Source organism: Anser brachyrhynchus, assembly GCF_964034855.1.
Source record: "Anser brachyrhynchus genome assembly, chromosome: 15".
Classification (NCBI taxonomy): Eukaryota; Metazoa; Chordata; class Aves; order Anseriformes; family Anatidae; genus Anser; species Anser brachyrhynchus.
The window spans coordinates 12,258,249-12,280,042 of record NC_137733.1 but is presented as its reverse complement, the minus strand read 5'-3'; the positions used below and the strand labels follow the sequence as shown (position 1 = coordinate 12,280,042).

General features: G+C 50.6%; 2 long non-coding RNA genes across 8 annotated transcripts; both read right to left on the bottom strand.

The window, feature by feature from the left end:
* Positions 1-2,773: 2,773 nt before the first annotated feature.
* LOC308178027 lies at positions 2,774-4,578 on the bottom strand. Its single transcript, XR_013939534.1, has 3 exons — positions 4,294-4,578; positions 4,112-4,207; positions 2,774-4,020 (listed from the first exon to the last, which is right to left on the bottom strand). It is a non-coding gene; the product is annotated as an uncharacterized lncRNA (long non-coding RNA).
* Positions 4,579-14,218: 9,640 nt separating this feature from the next.
* On the bottom strand, positions 14,219-21,158 carry LOC308178108. Of its 7 annotated transcripts, none has more exons than XR_013939579.1 (5): positions 20,361-21,158; positions 17,614-20,260; positions 16,950-17,071; positions 16,667-16,790; positions 14,219-16,391 (listed from the first exon to the last, which is right to left on the bottom strand). It is a non-coding gene; the product is annotated as an uncharacterized lncRNA (long non-coding RNA). The 7 variants fall into 7 exon arrangements; XR_013939581.1 differs by having other exon boundaries at positions 16,950-18,185; positions 18,893-20,260; XR_013939576.1 differs by having other exon boundaries at positions 16,950-20,279.
* Between the last annotated feature and the right edge of the window lie 636 nt (positions 21,159-21,794).

Sequence of the window (21,794 nt, the reverse complement as noted above, 5' to 3'; positions counted from 1 at the left end):
TTCGTTAAAAGCCGGTGATGCTGTTGCCCAGAAGGCAAGAAATAGTGATCTTGGATGATTATGGGGATTTCTGCACTTCTTCTTTTATCTAAAAGTTCTGCATGTAAGGCCTTGCTTCTCCATTTACCCACTCTTCCTGTAGGATTTTCTCCCTCCAGATCCAAAAGGCAACAACATTTTGGTAGCTAATATTGCCGTGGCTGTATATTCACTTCCCAATGTAATTTATGGAATTCTAGCTTCTTCTTGAGCTTATGTTTAAATTGTTTGACTGATGATCTTGGAAAAAAAAAATAGGAGGTGTTTTGGAGATTTCCTTTCAATGCACAAAATTTTCCTTGGATTTTTTGCACCGAGAGAACTCAATGCAACTTTGTTGAGTTAAGAACAGAGAGTTTTAAGAACATCTTGGGGAGAAGTGACCTTGTAGGCAAATAGGCCACATAAACAGGCCACAGAACCCTGGCATTTGGGGCCAGATGTATGTGGATCCTGTATACTGGAGTCTTCTTCTCTGGCTCACCTAGTAATCACTATTTGCATTTCAAAGGACTTGCCCACAAATGCGTATATCATATGATACACAACTTCATTTCCTTTGGATGCTCTAGACTATAAGTTCTAGTCTTGAATATGAAAATTCTATCCTGGAATGCCAAAGGTCTCAATAAATGCAGCAAAAGGAAAACATTTTTTATTATTCTTAACCGAAATCACTAAGACATAAGTCTTGGTCAGAAAATAACCTCTCCAAAGAAGACGGGGTTAACCCACATCCAGAAAGGGTGAAAAAATTGTATCTTCACCTTTCTAAGTGTAGAGTCATACTATAGTGCTCATCTTTGTGCAAAATTCTTATTGACACCAATTTCACTTATTTATTGATTGTTTTTGTTCGTTTGTTTTTTATGTGCTCAATGCCGTATCAACAGGCTGCATTCCACAAATCAGTGCAACATTGCATTAAGTTAAACTTCTCGCAATGGATAGCACACACAACACCCGATCCTATGCTACTCCAATACACTAGTAAATAAAACAGCAATTCTCCAGAACAGAGGAGGTGCTGGCAATGAATTGTGGAAGGCAGTCACTTTGCACTTCTCTTGGTGGATGTGCGCATGCATTGCCACAGCACACCCGTGAAGGCAGAATCGCATCAGCTGCGATAGATACAGCACAGTGCGGGGCCCTGCGTCTGCAGGCAGCGGGAATGTTGCTCGGCTGGCTGCTGGTGCTATCCTATTTAGCTCCAAGCTACTCCTCACATGTGTAAAATTAAGCAAATGAGCAAAGAGAGAAGTCCTGGATCATCAGAATAACTACAGCTCGTCTGCATTTATGGGTGTCATTCATTTTAGTGACATCATTGCTCCATGGTAACGAGTATATTTTAGATTAGAGAAATAGATGGCATGAAAAATAGATTAGTTTTATTTAGATAGATTATATCATTATATAAATAGATAGACCACTCTATTTCTACTCATCTTCCACCTCCTGGTTAATAGGACATAGTTTTATTTATAGATAGAAATGCAGAAAATGTTTCTGCGTAAATGTTTCATAACTCTGGCGTATCTTTGTGTTTTATTTTAACAGGTTGCCCAATTGTACCAGTCTGAGATAGGTGGTAGGTCAATGCAAAGGGGAGAATATTTTGGGGGTTGCCCAGTTGGACCCAAAGTCAAAGAGCTCAGAGAACAGATCCTTCTCATGTGTCCGACGTGGGAGAGTAATGACTGACGCTGGGTCCTGGAGGGACACTCGGGCAGTGCCACCCAAGGAATTTGGCAGCACCCAAGACCCCCTTCCCCAATGCCCCACCCCAAGCCCCTCCAAAAAATAAAACCCAACCCCCACAAACCCGCACAGCCAACGGCAGCACATCCCCACGCATAATGATGAACCCACAGAACCCCAAACCACCACCTGTTTGGGGAGGATTCGGCATTTATTGCCATAAATAAAGCAGCAAACAAGCCCACCGCCCCGCCGGACCATGCTCATCCTCCCTCCTCGCAGGGCGTGGGGTGCGCGCGACGCTGGCGCGGCACGGCTCAATTACAAGCAGACAAGGCAGTGTCACATGTGATTCACAATGTCGATTTCATGCTCGCCGTAACCACTTACGAAAGAGCTGCGGAGGTTTTACATTTGATAAGAAATCAACAGTGTTTGTGTTTGTAAAAGACTGATCACAGAGTGTGACAGCTCCGAGAGATTGCCGCGGAGCATTGACTGCACGTCTGTAGTCTGTCATGGACCCATAAGTATTTATTTCAAATGTTGGTGGTTCTTTCTTTTTTTTTAACCAGCATGTTAGAAAATAAACTGTCAGTCTCTATTTACAGCTGAACAAGTAGAAAATACGAGGGATTTTAGGTTAAATTGTCAGTTAACAGAATTCAAAATAGAAAAAAATATGTACAGCGCTTGCTGGTTTATTACCTGCTGGAAAGAGAGTAGCGTTTCTAAATTTAGAGATACAGATGTCTCTCTTTCAGGAAACACAGATTGTCTATATAGCATATTTGAGGTGTCTTTATCTTCCCAAACCCCTCCACACCTTGCCTACCCCAGTGGGTTTGCATCCAATTACCAGAGCATTAGCTGGCTGGGACATGAATTCAACCCCAGCTATGCTGGTGTAAAGCTCAGCATTTCACTGGGAATGCTCTGGATTTACTGGCAGAGCTGACATAGGGGTCTGGCCCCTGCACCCAAGGTCTGACATGGTTTTGGAGCTGGGTGACTGGGGCCAGATGCTCGTTTTGGAGAAATATGGGTTTCTGGAGAGAGCACAGATACAAAGATGTTCCCCACATTTTTTTCTGCTTACTAAATGGCTCGCCCCTTCCTGAATTTTGGAAACTCTTCTCCAAAACAGGCAGAGCCCTCACCAGTTCTCGGTGACTTTTCCCACAGCTTCGTGCTGCAAGCCCAAGTACCTGCAGCAGACACACAGGTTTGGGTGCAAATCCTCCTGCAAGTTTTCCTTACCTGGGTCCCTCAAGTCTAAAGTCAGCATGGATCTGCTGAATATAACCCAAGTATGCCAGAGAACTTCCCAGGCCCTTAACAGAAGAAGCTACTAATATATACTGGGACTCGTGCATTTTATTAGAGTATAAATAAGATTAGGCAGGAGCTTTCCTAACTATGAATGTCCAGCTCCAGAACACAATTAGGAGCCAGATTTGAACTAAAACACTCATGTATTGCCTGTTACTCAACCTCTGGCTGCACTTCAAGCACAAGCTTTCTCAGAAGCACAGGAGGACAGGTGCTATTGCATACTAACAAGCACTTCATTTCTTGACAGGCTTCATTTCTTGATGGATGCTCTGCGTTGCGAACAGCATCAGAGGAAAGAGAAGAGGAAAAGGGAAGTGTAACGTGAAACATATATATTGGGCCAGGACTTGGCTGGAATAAATCTGAGTATCTCACAGCTCAGTGGAGCGGTGTTGGTGAGCCCTGCCTGAGGATGTCTACCTTTTAACACGCATTACAGTCTGCAGCGGTGTCATGGAGAAAACCACAGACCCAGAAAGGAATAATTCTCTAGACCATCGGGTCCCGAAGGTCTTAGATGACACAGTGGAAAACCACTGGCTTTGCTGGAATTTCCCAGGCTGCCTGCAAGGCCTGGCCCAAAGTTTCTATTTCAGATTTGGGTCCTCAGTAGAAGGGACAGATACTGCATGGCCAGCAGAGCCAGGCTGCACTCCCATGCTCCGATCCGGCCAGGGGTGCAGGATGGAGGCATCTCTCCGGGGTGTCAGCATGGCCAAGCATGGCTCAGCAGCCCTGGGGCAGAGCCTTTGGCTGCCCCGTGGCTAAGAAAAGCTCAGCTGAGAGAGAATTTGTCAGCCCTAAGCTGCTGGGTCTGTGCAATGTGAAAGCTCCCCACTTCTCAGCAGTGTGCAACCCCCTCTTTTCTGTAGCTGGGACATCTCTTGTGGAAGGTAAAGCTGAGTCAACCAAGGCAGGGCTGGTGCTGATCTTCTGCTATGTCTAATGAGGGAATAAATTTATAAATGCATTTATAAATGTATCTCTGACAACATCAGGCTAATTTGTACAGGCCAACACATACAGGACTTACAGTTGTTGCCCACTGATTCAGGAAGTCCCAGCTGGCCCCTATGGTCAGCATCTTCCCCAGATCTAGTGCTGACATCTGGCTTTGCAGGGACCCGGGCTGAGAAGAGACAGAGAAGCAGATTTCAAAACGTCCAAGGGTTCATCCGTAATGCAACAGAACTGTTACAAAAGCCTTCATTTTACTTGTTTGGGGATAACTGGTATCCAGTGTTTGCACGGTGGAAGAGTGGTAGGTTCCTCTGTGAGGTGCTGGGAGCCCACGCCGTGGAGCTGCTCAGCCGCTGTACAGCCTCACCACCTGCCAGGACTCTGCTGTGAGTGCTGCAAGGACAGAGACAGCTTTTCCCAAAGCTCCAGCTCCCAAACTCTTGTGAATAGGAGAACAATCTGGATCGCTTCCAAGCACATTTCTTGCTCATGCTTACAGAGAAAAACTTGAAAATGCAAAGCCTGCAGGCTAAGCAAAAATAAATGTATGTATTTAGGAAAAAAATAAAAATAAAGAAAGCATTTCAAATTAATTTCTTAACATCTTGTACATCTCACGTCTGTGCCATGAGTTTCTGTCTCCAGCTGTCAGCTGCCAGAGTTTCGCAGCACCGCAAACTCCTCTGCAAGCTCAGGTGCCTCTGCTTTTGAGCTTTGCCCCAGGCATGCTCCCAGCCTGCAGCAGCCCTGCCTGGGCCCTGCTCCTCCTTTCCTCAGCTCCATGCACCCCACGGAGAAGAGGCATTAACCCCTGTTAGCCCCCAGACCCCTCACCTCTCTGTGTGTGCCCCCAGGTGCACAGCTTCAGCCCGTGCCCCCTGCTCCCCGTGCTCCACAAAGACCAGCCCTGCCACAGTGCATTTGCTACTATCAAAGCCAAAATTGGAGCCTGCTTGTTTGCAAGCTGTGAATTTTCTCCATGTTTATCCCCTGGAGGGGTTGTTTTGTGGGTTTATTGACTAAATAAGGGTATTGATTTGCTAAGAGCTTTTCCTCCTCCTTTCAGTGGGGAATATCGCTCTCTCTTCCCTCTTCCCTGTGCTCTAGGTGAGAAGTTCTCTTAGTGACACCATAAATTTCCATCTCTGCGAGTCTCTGCTGTGTAAACAAGTGGTTGCCTGTCCACGGGGGTTAATTTGGCTGTGTTAACGCCCTGCGGCTCCCTCCTGGGCTCGGCTCCTGCAGACTCGTGCTCCGGGGGAGAGCCCCGTGCTCACCGCGCGGTGCCCTCGGCCACCGCTGCCTTCCTCCCACCGCCCACTGAGAGCTCCACCTGTGCAAGCAGATCCCAGCCTGGGTGTTGCAATAGCTCTTCTCTCTCATCACTTGTTACATCAGCCTTCCTTTCCCAGCACCTGTGCAAAAATCTCCCCCTGTATCACTTCTGGGGGTTGTTGAGACACTTGTGAACAGAGCCGTCCATGCACGGTCCCTGCTCAAACACCGCTGCCTTGGACAGCCACCCATGTCCACACCGAAACATTGCTTCCTCAACTGACTTTCCACTGGGAAAGGATGATCTTAAGACACTGGTTTGGGGCTAACACACACAGTAATTGCTGTTCACGATGAATGAAGGTCATATTATCATTCCCTCACGTCTGTTTTATAGGGCGAGACACTGGTTATTACCTGCCATTAGCATGCAACACTTGGATGTGCTGGTGTCCATACATGCAAGAGATTTTCCCTTCCAGAAATTCACCATCTCTGAAAGGCTCACAGACTTTCTGGATGAGCTAGGCTTGAATTCAGTGCACCCTTCCTCACAAGGAGAAAATGCAAATCTAAGGGAAAATGCATGGAAAAATCAGCTGTTTCTGAGCTTTGCAGAGGGGTCTCCATTTTACAGCCTCCTCATGCCCACGGATGGGGTTTGTTTGCATTTTGTTTCCTTGAAATCCATCCCAAGTCCCAGCCATAGAGGGGAAAAAGGAAGAGGTGGTTTGGTTGGCAGTGGATTTGCAACTGCCAGAGGAGGGTCATCAGCACCCTGGGTCTGATGGACTTTCTAAATCCCACTGCCAAAGACCCTTCACCACGATTCTCCTCAGGCTAATTCTCCCCTTCTCAAGATTATGCTCCAGCAGTGAAACTAACTGTTTTAATCTCTGGGGATGTCAGCAGAGATTACAACAAGTCCCATTAATCTTTTCCTTGCCTTAAGTGTGAGCCATAGCGGGCTTTGGAGGGCTGTGCCAGAGCCCAACTCCGAGCTGGGACAAGGCTGCTTGGCCAGCAGGTTGTCCTAGCCCCCAGCCCCACAGGGCAGGATCCGTCCCCCTTTTCCCTGGGCAGCGTGATTTGAGCATCATGCCATAAAGCAGTTAACTTTCCGAGTATCGTGGCACGAGTCTGTGGAGTCAGCAGGGAGCAATACAACCCCAAGCCCACGCAATACTTTGGAAATTTGCTCGTTTGCTGTATCCCTCAAAAGCCTCCTGAGCTGTCAGCGTTATAGATCACAAGGAGGCTGGCTGTGCCGAGGCACCATCAGGCAGTTACTGAAGGTCTTATGAAACTGTAGAAAACACATCCCAGAAGGTGCTGTGTCAGCTCCATTATTTATGCAGCGGCAGATCTCCGTCGGCAATGGAAGCACAGCTAACACAACGCGGAGGCTGCCATACCTCTTGGGCTCTCTCGGCATCTTGGCTGTGATCTTTGCTCTGCTGGAGTCGGGGAGGGGAGGGCTGCCCTGCATCCTGGCAACACCACGGCATGGTGCTGTGTATCAGCAGCAGGACAGCTGAATGAGACCCCCCCAAGGACGAGGAGGGGACCTGGACCAGGCACCAGGCTCTGCTATAAGAAGTACTGGGGCTGTGCTTTGGTGACCAGAGCGGGTACACATGCTGAAACACTGCATGCTGCTGAGAACTTTTCCTCACATGTTCTCCACAGCAGAGACTTTACCAGAACTGATGTGGATGCAGCCCAAAGCCTTTACCCCGACATTTACATCAGTCACCAAGGGGCTGAACCGTCCAGCTGGGCTGCATGAAACACCCATCCCGCAGCCAGCAATTCCCACCCCACTGCCCCAGGAAGTGTCCCTATGTCTGATCCTGAGGGTGGCGGTGGGAAACAGCAGCTAAAAGCAAGCTCAGGAAAACTGCTTGCACCAGCAACACAACATCTGCTGCAGCAAACCTGCCTCTGGATGCCCGAGCCCACCGCTGAGCTCGCGCACTCCTGCCTTACGTCAGTGCGAGAGATGGACCGGGCCCTCGGTGTGCACCACGAACATATGTCCCAGCAGCTGCCGGAGAGCCGTGCTCGAGCCCAGTTGCACGAGCAGCAGGTTCGGCTGGGTTTCCTCAAACCCGGAATGTCACAGAAGGCGTTAATAGGTTGTTCGGTGCGTGTTTGGAAGCACCTAGAGGATAACTGAACCGCGAGCAATAAACAGCGCTGGTTTGTAAGGAACGAGTCATGCCAGACCAACCCAATAGCTTTTTTCTTTCTTTTTTGGGGGATCAAATTACAAAATTAGTGGATGAAAGGCTGTACAGAAGATGTAATGCATCTAGACTTCGGCAGAGCATTTGATATTGATCCTCGCAAAACGCTACTTGAGAAACTAATCCAGACTGCCTTAGATATGAGCATTAACAACAGTGCGGATCGAGAGGCATCCGACGGGCTGTAAACAGAGAGCAAACGCTGAGGGGCAGCGCTTTGACGCACGGGAGCTGTGTCACGGGGCTGTGCTTGGCTCGGGTCCACAGAGACATCTGTAGGAACACGGGGGTGCTGGGGATGGGGACACTCAACCACAGGTTGACCCCGAAAGAACTTGAATGGAGACCCTCCTGAAAGAGGTGTCCACTGCCCGCGGGAAGCAGTGCCATCGTTGCCGAGGTGCCGCTTTCCTCCCTGGTTGGAAATGAGCTGATCCTGCCCTGGTGCTGCTTTGGGGCAAAGACAGGAGATGGAGGACACGGGGACCGCTTGTGCAAGCAAGTTGTTCACCCTGGCTGAATCCCCAGTGGCAGAAAATCCTACAACCAACCTCCTCTGCCTTCAGGCCTGCTTTCTAGTGTATATATATGTTTTAATGTTGTTTCATTTTTGTGATGAATTCTGCTGCTGCTCTCAATGAGGGCTGCCTCCAGCATCCTCCCGTCACCTAATTGCGGAGGCAGATTTGAAGGAGGCAGCTCAGGTTTTGGTGTCCCAACCAAGGCACTGCTCTTTCCCTTGAGGTCCAGCCTTGCTACACCAACTTTTATGGAAGGAGCAAGCTGCAAAAAGGGGTTTGACCTTCACAGTCCTTCACAAGTCTACTGTTCTTCCCTCCTTGCCCCATCAAGCAAGGACATAGCACTCCATAGAAGATCCCTCATGGGTAAAACCTACCTAGAAGAGAGGGGACGGGGACATCCCAACAAGACATTTCTTCATATGTACCCACCTGCTTAGTCTCTGACTAGACTCAGGACCCTGGGTGCCTGCACCCTTCCCTTGGATCATGGTCCTCCAGCCCTGCAGCAGCCTGTCCCTGCATGTGATCCGGCTGCATGAGCCCTATCCTGCAACAGTGATGCTGATTTCACCAGAAGCAATCCCAGGCGCCAGCAAGTCATGTCCCATCATGCCATTAATCTGATTATTTACCCTGTGTGTTTTTAAATTCTTTGATTGCTTCCACACCTACAGAGATGTTGATAGGCACATTGTTAAAAAGGGAGGGGAAAAAAAAATCAGCCACATCAAATCAAATAAATAAATTCTTCGGCAGCCTGTTGTAAGGGTGTTCGATCCAGGCACGCAAACACACTTAGCAGGTCAAGCACTCAATCAGCATCCTCTCTCCATGCTGGAAGCCAGCGGCCGGGGTGAGCAGGGCTTCGGTCTCACCAAGCCAGCTGCAGCGGGCGGCAGCTCAGGGCTCTTGTGCTGGGAGCAGGCAGGGTCCCACCAGCCCGGGCTGAGCCTCTCTGCAGAGCTGGAGGAACCACCCCTGCAGGGGTGTCCGTGTTTCCAGCTCCAACAAGATGTCTGTTTTTCTTTTTTTAACCGAATTGATGGAGAGCATCGATAAACCCCAGTTAGCATCATCTCCCAGCCTGATGTCCCTTCCCAAAGACACGTCAAGTCTTTGCCTCACCAAACACCCAATTTGCACAGCCCTTTTGCACACCCACGGGGTCGCAGCACCCATCAGACTCTTGTGCATCCCCTGCTGCAACCCAGCCCCTGGTGGGCTCACCACAATCCTTCCTCGGTTTGCACATGCCACAGATGTTCACTCCACTCCGCTCCCCATCCCAGGGCCAGAGCTGGCACGGAGGCGGGGGGCAGCTCACGGGAAGCGGGGGCCAAATCAGGTTTGCTTCCCCGATAAAGCCCAGCACGGATTATGGTCTCTTTAAGCCTGCCTCCACAGCCGCACCGGCTCCCCGTGCGCTGACCCAGTCGTGTGCTGTATTAGAATTGTAGAGTAATAAATGAACAGTGGAGGGGTTTGTAATGATGATTAGGGACTGAAATTGGTTCAGATTTACAGTGTCACTCAGGAGCGGAGGCAGAGGGGGAAGGCATTCTGCGCGGCCTAATGGATCCATCAACTCGTTTTGGCTGCTCGGTGGGCCGCGCAGGGTCACCAGGCTTTCCGCTGGCAGCACAAAGCACTTCAATTTTGTTAGGAAATGTATCAATTTAACCGACTTGAGCAGCGCGCGGGCAAAAAAAAAAAAAAAAAAAAAAGGGTAAAAAAAAAAAAAACTAATGAATCTGGACTCAATTTTCCGCCACACTGCCTCTGCGAACTGTCGGAAACAATGTCTGCGGTCGGGGTGAAGGCAGCGCGGATAGGCTGCCCGTGCGCCCGCCGAGCCGCCGAGCCCCGCTGCCTCCCGCCAGCCACCGGCCAGGGCTGCCACTCTCCTAACAATGATGTCATTAAAGGTAAATTGGCCTCTATTTCAGCAGGATGATAGTGCTAATTGAGTGGGAAAATATAATATAGGGAGCTGTTGTCTGCAGTTAAAGGGAGGAGGGGGACAGATTAAATGGCCTACAATAGTGGGTGTCAGGCACGGCAGATGTTGCTTTCCGCTGATAACTGCGCTGACATATCTCGAGCTTGTCAAGGCTGAGGTTTTCAGAGAGACTTACAGCAAAAGGCAGCAGATGGCCCTCCTGAATGGGAATGAAGTGCTTAAACAGCCTGGCTGCTGAAGGCAGCTAGTTTGTAAATAGAGGAGTCGGAGGTGTCTTATTGATCCCGCGCGCTGCCCGCCAGCGCAGCGGGCGGCGGGGAGCCGGGGCAGCGGGATGGGGGTGCCGGCGGGATGGGGACGGGGACGGGGCCGGCAGATGCTGCTGGATGGCAGCCCGGGGTGGCGGGGCCGGGCTGGGCGCTGGGGATGCGTCGCCTTAAAAGTCACAGATGTCAAACGGCAGGACAAAAGTCGAGGCTGGGTCCAAGCCAGCGCTCGGCAGGGCTCGGGCGCCAAAGCGGGACAAAGGGGCACAGGTGGCCCTGCACCCCCGGCACCCCACGAGCAAAAATGTCCTGAGGATGTGATGCCGAAGCACAGGGAGATGAGGCCAGGTATGTCGAAGGCAGATATTTCTTGGGAATGTGTCTGCGCGTGATGTGCCCGCTGCAAGGTGCAGAATGTGAATCCGTGCGTGGAAGAGGCTCCGTATCTCTTGCACACACACACAGAGTGTTTGCTGCAAGGAGAGCCTCGAGCTGGATGAGCTCTGGGTGAGATGGAGTTTGCTGGACTCATTGAAGTGGTGCCTCAGCCGTATTGGGACATGCTGGGATGCTGCCTGGGACGTGCCACATGCTGCAGGAATGGGTCAGGGCAGCACAAAACCCACGTACATGGTGGGGTTACAGAGATCCGTAATACACACTCATCTGTGCATGTATGCCCACATCACCCGCACTATACAGAATTTCACAGGGTAGAGAGGGGTACTATTACAGGTCCATAAACATCATTCTTTTGTGTCTACCCACAGGAAATCTTGCAAACGCGTCCTCCCAAGGCATCCACCAAAATTAAACAGCACACGCGCTTGCCTGACATCCAGCCTGACATCAATCCTCTCCCCCTGTGCATGGGAGCACCACGGCCGTGGGGCGAGGAGCAGCCCAGGCAGGGCAGAGCCAGCCCCTCGCTGCCCACCGAGCTTGAGCACCTCCTGCCATCCTGCCCAGCCCGGCCACCCCACTGCCACCGCCTTCCCCGTGATCCCGGCTAAATATAAACCCAGGCACACACATGCTGTTATTAAATCTATCCAAACATGTAAGCATGCCTTTCACAAAATCGCATGGAGTCTGGCACAAACACTTATCTGCTTACAAAATGACATAAATTGAGTCTGTATACACAAACACATACACTGACGCAGCTGGGGAAACACACTGCTAATATCCAGACAGACAGAGATTTACGCTGATAAGGTTGCGGCCCTGCTCCCTCTCCCACGCACCCTCCCGGGCCAAACCCCCCATCCCGGGACTGATCCCGCTGCTCTGGCTGTGAGTCCCCGCAGTCGGTGCGGTTCAGGCTGCGATCTCACGCAAGCAGAAACCAGGTGCTCAGGCTGCTGACTTGCACGGAATTAAATTGAGGTTCAATTGTCAATTAGGGATGTGTCGAGCTCATATTCCCAGGCTGCCCAAAGCCGAACGAACCGGTGCCAGTGCCGAAGCTCCCTGCAGAGACCTGGCAAAGGATCAGGCCTGGGACCGGCTGGGGACGGGCACTGAGAGCTCTGCACATGTCGCAGACGTGCCCCAAAGCACCCAGCCTCCGCCATCGGTCCCCCCTGCTGCTGTGAACAATGTGACAACCCTCCTGCGACCCTAGCAGTGTGACTTGGGCAAAGATTTCTGGGTTTTGGGTTTTTCCTCCATGGGAAGGAGCGTGATTTATGCCAATGGGTTATGCTGCATGGGATCAAGGCAATGCTGCATGGGATCAAGGCAATGTTGCATGGGATCAAGGCCATGTTACATGGGGTCAAGACGATACTGTGCTGCTCCTCCTGCCTCTTTCCCCTCACCAACCACAAGCACAAGCAGGAATCCCCAAAAAAAGCCACCCTGAGCTATGCAGGTAACCAGATTTAAGGACAGCTTTAGTCTGAAGACAGCCCCCCACAGCCCTTCCCCAGCTGGTTCCCCCTCCAGCTTTTCCCAGATCACGTCTTTGCTTTGCTCAGCCTGCTATCTCTTGACAGTCCATTTTCTCTCTTCTTTAATGTGTTTCTGCCTTCACTTCTGTTGTTTCCGAGTTGCTGTTATTGACAGCAGTCGGCAGCCTCCAGCCCTCTCGTGTCTCTCCTCTGCTCCCCGTGTTTCTCCACCGCCTGCTCTCACTCAATTACCCCCTCGACCCCTGCTCCTTTGCCCTTCGCTTGGATGGCTCCGGCTCTCCACACCCCAACTCCAGGACACCGCCAGCCCCAGGCAGCACCAGCAGACAACCCCGGCGGAGTTTTACTGTGGCTTTGCAGGCAGTCTGGGATCTGGCTGCCATTCTCCCGTGCGAGGAGGTCTCTAATTTTGCACAGGAGGCTTGGGCACGCCATCAAAGCTCAAGAACCAAGCAGACACTGGGCAGACAGATGTTGAGCCAGGACCTCCTGCTTCTCATCCAGCACCCTGATTGTCATACAGCACCTACAAGCCTCCGTAACCTGCTGCTCTCTGGTATCAGCAGCTCTCCTGTCTTCAATGCGATGTGTTTCCAGTTTTCTCATCCTCCGTGTCCTCCCACCAAGTGGGAAGTGACTGGGGCAGGTGGGGGTGTCCTGGAGGGTCTGTGGGATTTTGATTCATTCTGTGGCCACACTGGTGCCAAGGAGAAGCCTCCAAGGGAAAATGATACAATCTGTGCCATTCCTAGCTTGGCACGGGATGCTGTATATGCCGACCTATCCCCAAATGTGTTGTGCACCCTTTGAAAGCCCATGGGACCTTCAGAGGTATAACGAAACCACCCTGGAGCTCTCCAGCACCCCAAACCCATAGGCTGAAGGCGGGTGCACCTATGGGTACCAAAGGACCCTCAACCTGGAGGCCAGGGCACGGCTGCCCCAGTTACACACACAGTACATACAGAAACTCCCTCTGCACGGAGGGAGAAGCTCCTTAACGGGTAGCCCAGCATTTACAGTAATCAAGAATGATTCAATTGACAGGTTTGTGTGGTGTTTGTTAATTTACTTGAGATTCATTCCTGGGAACAGCTGGCTGTATCCCAGCAGGACTGTGACTCTCACTAGCCCACCTGCTGCTAGACAGACGGGCTTTGGGTACAGTTGTAGTTAAAGTTTAGCAGGCAGATATTTCTGGCCATTAAAAATGGAAAACTTCTTCAAAGATTCACGTGCAGAGAAGGTTTTGGAAGCAGAGGCATTGGCTCTGGGCTCTGCTAAATGGCTTCAGTTCGGTTTCCAGGGTCACCAAGGAGCTGAGGGTTTGTTTTGTCACTTGAGCATTGCCGGTTGAATTACCAGGATGAAGGTACATAAGGAAGAATTCATGATGAAATCACTTAATATTCAATTACAGGGTCTGTTCTGGAGACGTTTCACAGGAGTTTGAATTGTAAGGCAATTAGACACCCAACTCCTCCTGAAACTCGGTTGGAATGGACACGTACCTCCCTGCTTTGGAAAACTCTGGCTTATCAATTTATATAACATTAACATTTGTCTTCTTTTAAATTACTCTTGTTCTCTTAAAATACCATTAGATTTTCCTTCTAGTACCCATGTGGGGATGGGCCTTTAAAGTGTATGACAAAGAGACATCTAGAGAGTATTAAAAAAAGAAAAAAAAAAAAGAAAAAAAAAAAAAGCAGAATTACTTCTCAGAAGAATCTTTTAAAAAGCCGTGAGTAGGTTTTGTCAAAAGGTACTCAGAGTACAGAGTCCTCCCACACACTCCACTCCAGTGGGTGACACGATGCTCAGAAAGGGCCACTTTGAACCACAGGCCACTGGGCCCTGCCTGGTAGCCCAAGCCTACACGAGGGCTCAGCAAAACCCCATGGGGCTGAGCTTTGTGTCCCCACTGGCCTTGGGGGCTGCCACTGCAGTCTCCTTTGCTGGCTGTGACCTCCACCAGCCTCCCCATCACAGCAGAGCGGGTCCCCTCCCACTGCTGAAATCTACTTCATATTTCCACTTTGTACCTAAAAAAAATAAAATAAAAAATGCCCTGTTCCTCCATCCCCACCCAGAACAAGGGGCAGACGTCACCAAACCGGAGCAAAATGCCTGCAGCCCTTGGGGCAATTCCCTCTGCTGGGCTTTCCTGTCACTAAACTATTGATTGGGAATTGATTAAAGCATCTATTAATCTTTATAAACTATTTATAAATGAAACCTTAGCATAAAGTGTGACCTGTACAGTATTGAAATAGAAATTATACTTAATATGGATTTTTAAGTAAGTTCCGCGTGCAAATGAAACACCACATCGTATCCCCTGAGCGTGGTCGTGGTGTTTCAGCTACAGAATGTGTTGGTCGACGCACACACTTCTGGCTTGGTTTCAGGTCCTCGAAAATGCTATAAGAACACGTAAAAGCTCTGAGGAAGCATCTGCCCTCATGTGCCCTCTGGGCTCTGCTCCCAGCCACAGCAGCACAGCGAAGCCCTGCATCCTGCCCCGGCCCTATTTCTAACCTCAAAGCGACGCTGCTTGCTGGCTAAACCTCAAACAAGGAGCTTGCCACTGTGAGATCTCCGTCGACTCCATTTGTTACCTGGCAGATCCAGGAGGGGTAACCAGCTTGCAATATATTAAACAATTAATCATTTCAGTCGCAGCGCTCTTAATGCTGCAGGCGTTCCCCACTAAACGCGCAGCACGGGTGTGGGTGTCCTGCAGGGGAATCCTGCCTGCAAACTTTGGGGAACAAGGACACGAGCAGAAAGCCAGGCTGGAAGAAGCGTGCCCTCCAGGTTTACAAGGGTTTCCTGCTCATCCCACACCTCTGTGCTCTGTGTGATTCTGTACATTGACCAAAAACCCTACAAAGCCCCACTGTGACTGGCACAGCTCAGAGGGAAGTGCTGAGCTGAGCGTGTTTAAGGCAGGGATGCTCTCCACAGGCCATGCAGGGCCCAGCCTGGACTGGCTCGTTTGCGCTAATGAAGACGTGCGTCACCAGCTCCTCGTTCGAAACGAGGATTTTGATGCTCCTCTCTCATCGACTTCTCTCAAGCTCTTGACACCCCTCACTTTGCAGTGCTTCGGTCCCTATTTCCAGCCCAGGGACAAAGCAATGTGGCAGAGGAGATGCTGCCGATGCATGAGCTGCGACTGCAGGGTTTACAACACTTACATAGGGATTTTGCCTGTCCCTTATGGATCACACCTGAAATTGGTTCAGTGAGAAAGGAAGACGGGCTTGTTGCAGTGGATTAGGAGCCAGGGCTCTGCTGCATGTGTCTCCCCCAGGTAATGCTACATCCAGCAAGGGGATAAAGGTGTCTGGATGGGACGCTGCACGATCTCAGGCATCCAGCTGGACTAACTTTTTGTGCCTCAGATTCCCCAAAAAACAGGATGCTGGGCAGCGCAGGGGAAGCCGAGAGCAGTCGGAAGGACCAGCGGGAGGTTTTGGGGTGCAGAAAGGCTTCGTGCCACATCTCCTCCCCGCACGCTTCAGGAACATCGCGGGCTGCTGGTTGTTTTCCAGCCCAAGCAGCCGAAAAGCTGCTTGCACCTCTGGCCCTGACTGTGCGGTTGCGACAGATTTCCCGGTTACGGTAATTTCTAAGTTTTTTTTGGAAGGAGGACCCACGGCGATAACTGCACAACCAGCTCCTGGGTGAGGGCAAGAGAATAATGGCACCCCGGGAGGAGCTGAGGCTCCTGAAAACATCCGCGGCGCACGGATTTGCCCCACATACTGCTTTCCTATTAATAACGCATCAGGCGCTCCTGCTCCACCAGCAGCCTGCCCTGCACACGCCGGAGCTGCTCCGTGCTGGGGAGTGGGGCTCTGCTGTCGTGCGGCCACGAGAAATTCAGAGAAATTCTTCCCCAGGATGGAAACCCTCCAGATTTGCGCTTCGCGGATCCAGGAGCAGGATTCGGCCCCACGACTTCAGCTGGTGTCTCGTGAGCCGTGGGCTGGATGGGAACTGTAATTGGTGCAATTCTACATTTTCAAGGCTATTAGATCCTTGTAGCTCCCCATCATGCTGTGTTTGGAGTAAATAGAGAGTGTTTAGCCAAGCTGAGAGATCCTCTAATGGAACAGACAGTTCTTCCTCTCTTCATCTGCTTGTCCCCACAGCTTTGTTATTTAAAGTCAGGTTAAAAAAAAAAAAAAAATCAAAATCAAAAAAAAAAAAAAATCAGCAGACAGGTTTGGTTTGGAAGCCGGAGGACAGGAAAAGTTAGAGATATTTATTTGACAGGGTCAAGGTTGCTGCTTTTCTTTTCTCTTTCCCCAGGTCCCATAGGTGTTAGACTGAGAGACATTTAATCGAGGGAGTAGCGGTTTCATATCTATAACAAAAATCAAATAATGCAAGATGATTTACTCCCCCTAGCAACCAGGGAGCTTACCCTTAGCAACCAGCCTAGCCTCAGGCAGCGGTGTAATCAGCTTGAAAATATTTCAATTATTGTGTTGATTTTAGTGGATTTGAGAAGCGCTGTGCGGAGAGACCAGGCACATTCTGCCCACGACCTGGAGAGGAAGATATTGATTTAAACAGGTGTCAGAAAGGAAAAGTGGAGTAAATTTAAATGCAATAGGAGAGCGGCGCATTGAGTGTGGTTCAGTGTGGGGGTGACATTTTGCTCATCGCCTTGAATGAAAGTGACTCAACTGAACTAGAAATTTCACCTTGAAAATCATCTCCCATCGACACAATCAAGAGAAAGCCGTTCGCCATCTCTGTTCCGTGGGCCGGGGAGGGAGCGGGGGGGCCAGCACCTGGGTTTCCGAGGCTGCTTCGGGGAAAGGAACTATCAGAGGGAGAGAGGATTAGTGTACGCCGTGAGAGAAATGAGCCGAGTGGCGCTGGGGGCAGTGGGGACCCAGGAAGGGAAAGGTCCGTGGAGGGTGGGCGGCAGGAATCAGGCAGAGCTCGGTCCACAGAGTGATGCTGTGCCTGCTCTCGGAGTGAGGATTTGGGTATCAGCACTGGACCAAGCAGCAGGTACTGGACCCCAGACCATGAGCTCTGCATGACACAGGCCAAATCCTATATGCAGGAGCAACAGCACAACCCCATCGAGCAGCGTATCGCCCATAGGTGCTTGGCATGTCCCTGGCCTCCTTCAGCCTCCACCAAGCAGCTTGTCTGGGCTTGGCACCCTCCAATCTGGCACAAGAGAATCAAACCAGACCCTGGTCTTGGGGTGACCCCTCCATCCCTGCCTGCCCCCTTATATGTAGGATGCCCCCAGCAAAGCCCCAAGCTGCTCCCTCACCCTCTGCTCCTACGTGCCATGCTAATCCCATAGCGCCCACTGCTCACGTGCCGCTCAACAGAAACGGGTGACACCTTTGTACACACTGCACTGACGAGCTGCTTTCTGATGCAGCGGAAGCCTGTAGACGGTGTACTGATAATAGGGTTTCATCTGCTTCCCGTGACGTGACAAGTGACATGCCGTGTTCTGACGAGCCTCCTTCCAGTAGGGTGACACCGTGCGTGGAGTGTATTAAAGCCCCGCTTCTCAGGGCTGTGACAGTCAGCACACAATGCCTGCGACAGACGGAGTCGTATCAGAGCTGAAATTCCCATCCAGTTCAGGAGGATGTTGCTTCTGACAGTTTGTATGGGGCCACTTCTCAACCACAAGCAAGCAGCACGACGATGCTCAGTGCAGGGACCAGCACCAGGCTGAGCTATCCACAGCTGCAGCACCCTGTGCCTTGTCATGGATGCTTCTGATGCACCCCGAGCTCTGCCACCTGCTCAGAGCCACCCTTCCCATCAGAAAGGGAGATGTGCCACTGGCCAAGGCAGCAGCAGAGGCTCTGCAGGGAGCAGAAGGGCTCCTTCCCCACCGGAGCTTCATGGTGGGCCAGGTCACCTTGGTTTTCTTCCTGTTGTTGGAAATTCCTCCTTCCCTATCGAGTGACCAAGGTGAAATACTTTTGGCTGAGGCAGTTCACACTTCTCTGGGTTTGATTTCAAAGTGGCATTTCTAGAGCTTATCACACGCTCTTTACAAATGTATCAGCGCCTGCTCAAAGGCTTGGCAGAGAGGGAGGGATGCCACATCCCTCCTCTGCTTCAGGAGGGCACGAGCCCCACACAGACCTCTGGCAGCAAAGGGCACTGCCTTACCTCTGGTTGCAAAGGGTGTATCTTCACATTGCCAAGCTCACTTGCATGATGTAAGAACAACAACAAAAAATTAGCCTTATTCCTGGATTTTGACCCATTTGGAGACTTCACCGTGCCATAAACCAAATCAATTCCTAGGCTGCAGTTGCTGGGACAGGCACCTCCAGCTACTTGGGATTTGGACTGAAGTCATGGTGATCCCACCCCAAACCCACCCCGCTTTGCCTTGCTATAGATGTGCGGTGGCTCACCCAGCGGCCTCAGGGGAAACTGCCACACATTCACCCCAGGGAAAGAGCTGCCCTGGGCACTCATAATGCCCAGATGCACATTACAAGTCCCTGCATTAGCTTTATCCCCCAGTAAATTTCTGCTGCCCACGCTCTGTCTGTGTTGGACAGGGAGGGGGCAGGGGTAAAATTCAGATTATTTCTAAGCCCATTTGCTGCCTTGCTCTGAAATATGCAGTCCCTTCCCTGGAACGTACCTTCGGTGTAATCCGCTCTTTACCAGAGTCTGCAGGCGCTCATTCACGCATCCCTCTGCCTTCCCTCGTTATAACCTGTTGCTCGTCAGAAACCTTAGCAGCTTAAACTTGACTGCTTCTTCGCTTGATAACCGTAATCAGGGCTTTAGCAGGCAGCTTTGCAGAATCAGCCTGCCTGTACACCTCCCACTCCCAATTTCCTGATGGATTGCCGATTGCCCAGAGAAAAACACGTGTACCTGCTCACCTGGACAGCCACAGTCTGCACATTTTGGGGTATCACTGCAAAAAAAGAGGTATTTTGCCAGTGCCATGCAAGCTTTCCCAGGGAATTCCTGGCTTAAATTCACAGAACCTCTGTCCTGGCTTTTTGCCTTGTTAGTATCTGTGAAGTTATTAATAATCAATTGCCAAATCAGAGTAGGTAAACACACAGGGGCATCTCCTGCCATTGATTTTCAGGTAGGACACCCCTCTGAAATCAATGGAGAGCTTTGCTTAAAAACCAATGGCACGATAAGGGCTACATTTCTTAAACAGAAGGAAGCCACAAATCCAATATGAGTTTATCTACCAGCTCAGTCTCCCGAACTTTATGTTTCTATCTTCTCAATCCCCTTCTCCTGTAGTACAATCCAAGCAGCTCCTGTTGACTTCTCATCAAAAATAAAGCCCGATTTTCTATTGCTGCTCTTTAAAGGGAATTAGGCAGTTGTTGTTATCTTCCACTTTGAGACACAGACCTGGAGGTGCAGGTTATTCTCTGCCTTTTGGCTTAGGACTGATATGTTGGGCAGTCAGTCGGTATGAGTTACAGATCAATTCACACAATTTTGGAAACTTTTTCCTCTTGAATTTTAAAGGCTTCTGTTTGGTAATGGTTGTATTAAGCCAGTATTTGTAATTGAAATAAGAAACTGAAATAGGAAATGCATCATCCGGCTAAACTACATTTACCGCTCAATGCCAACACTTTAAACTGCAAAAGCTGTCCCAAATCGTAAAGCCCCCCTCAGCTATCCAGCAGCTTAGGGATCAGGCACTGATTTCACTCTGGACCCCATCCAAAGCCTCTGGAAGTCAGTGGGTAGCTTTTCTTGACCTAGCAGATGCCAGAGAGCCGCTCCAAGGCTCTTTCCTGGGTTACCTTCAGCACACAGCACTGCCTTTTGCTGGCCGCTTTCCTTACGCTGCCGTGTGTGATGACAGCTTTCTTCGTGTCTGAATTATCGTTCACATTTTTGGCTTGATGCACAGTATCATAATCCCTTCTTTTTCTTTTTTTTTTTTCAAACTTCCCAATCAGCCATAAAGTTGGAGACCCATTCCTCAACGCAGCAGCATCTCTGCTCCAGAGGCTGCCAGCTCCTGCAACCCATTGCAAACACTGCGCTTAAAATCAGCTGTGCAACAGAAGCTTGTACAGTGGGAGCAGACCTCTGAGTACAACACCAAGAATTTCACTTACAGAATTCAGGAGAGGTGACATCAGTCCTTCCCGCGGATGCTTGCCTCTGCTGCTGTGCTGTGCAGGGAAGAGCCAAGCAAGTCAGCGTAGGCATCTGCACCGAGCTCAGCCACCAGCCACAAACATCTTTTGGCACATGGAAAAAACAAAAACAAAAAACGCCACCACCAGCAACTTTATCCCCTTAGCTGAGTTGCAGCATTTTCAGACTGGAAGCTGAGCCCCAGGTGAGTTTATTCTCCACCTGAACTCCTAGTTGTGTTCACAGGCTGCACCTGGAGGGGAAAACAGGCTGGGAGCTGATACCGACCTGCTGCCTTCATCCTGCTGCCTTCATCCTGCTGCCTTCATCCTGCCCTTCCACCACGTCTTCGCAGCCAGTGTCTCCATGCCAGCTAGGTTCAGCCAGCTCAGGTGTGCTCACGTGCATTAGACCCACATTTCCTTTCCTGGGAATAAATTTTGTGGCAGCAGTGTTGCAGGATCCACTCAAGCTGGGTGCTAAAGGTGATCTGCCCCATCCCTTCCTCTCCGGGAGAAGGTCTGCACGCAGAGCAGCGGGATCTTTCATCTCTAACGTGGAGATAGCACAGGAGCAGCTTCCTCCCCTGCGCTCCCTCCCTTCCCCAAGTGGAGAGGTAGCCTTAAGGGAAAGAAAAACAAGGAAACCACAAGCTGGAGTCCTGGGCGCGGCCAAAGGAAGCCGGTGGAAATGTTCCAGCCAGGAAATAAATCCAGCCAAGCCATAAAACGCTTCACTCAGACACCTTCCCCGACACCACCGTGGGCTCCCGCAATACATCCCACACTGCCAGGCTCGCCACATATAAAACCAAGGCAAGTGACCACAAGCATAAAAAAGAGTTATGCTTTGCTGTGGTGCGACTTGGATTTCAGGCACTCCAGCACTGCCAGGAGGAACAGGGTTTGTCCATGGTTCTGTAGGAAGAGGTTTTGACCAGCAAAATGCCAGTGTTACACCCATGGGGAAGTGGTCGCTATGTAGTGAAAGGAGCCCAGGGGACCTTTTGCAGAGGTGGACCTGGAGAGCTGGTCCTTCACCAGGTACAGACCCATTCCTCGCCCATGACCTTGCTCTCGAGTCATGGGTACACCGTGTCTCACATGTCTGGAGGTTTGGCTGTTGGGTAACCCCAGCCACACTCTCCCTGGACTTTCTAGTTGCCCTCTTCTTTATTGCTTAGCCCAGGTTTTCTCCCTGACTTCCCACCGAGTCTAGGCGTGTTTCCTACGATGCACAAGGAAGCTTGGCCAAATCTACCTTGACCTCTGTGGTTTACAGATGGCAAAGGGGTCTTCTCATCATTTCCCACTGCCCTAATCCACCCAAGGGAACCTTCCCTGGCAGTACCTGTGAGCCTCTGGAAAGCCAGAAGTGTTCTGTGTAAACTCCAAGTCACTTTCTAAATAAAT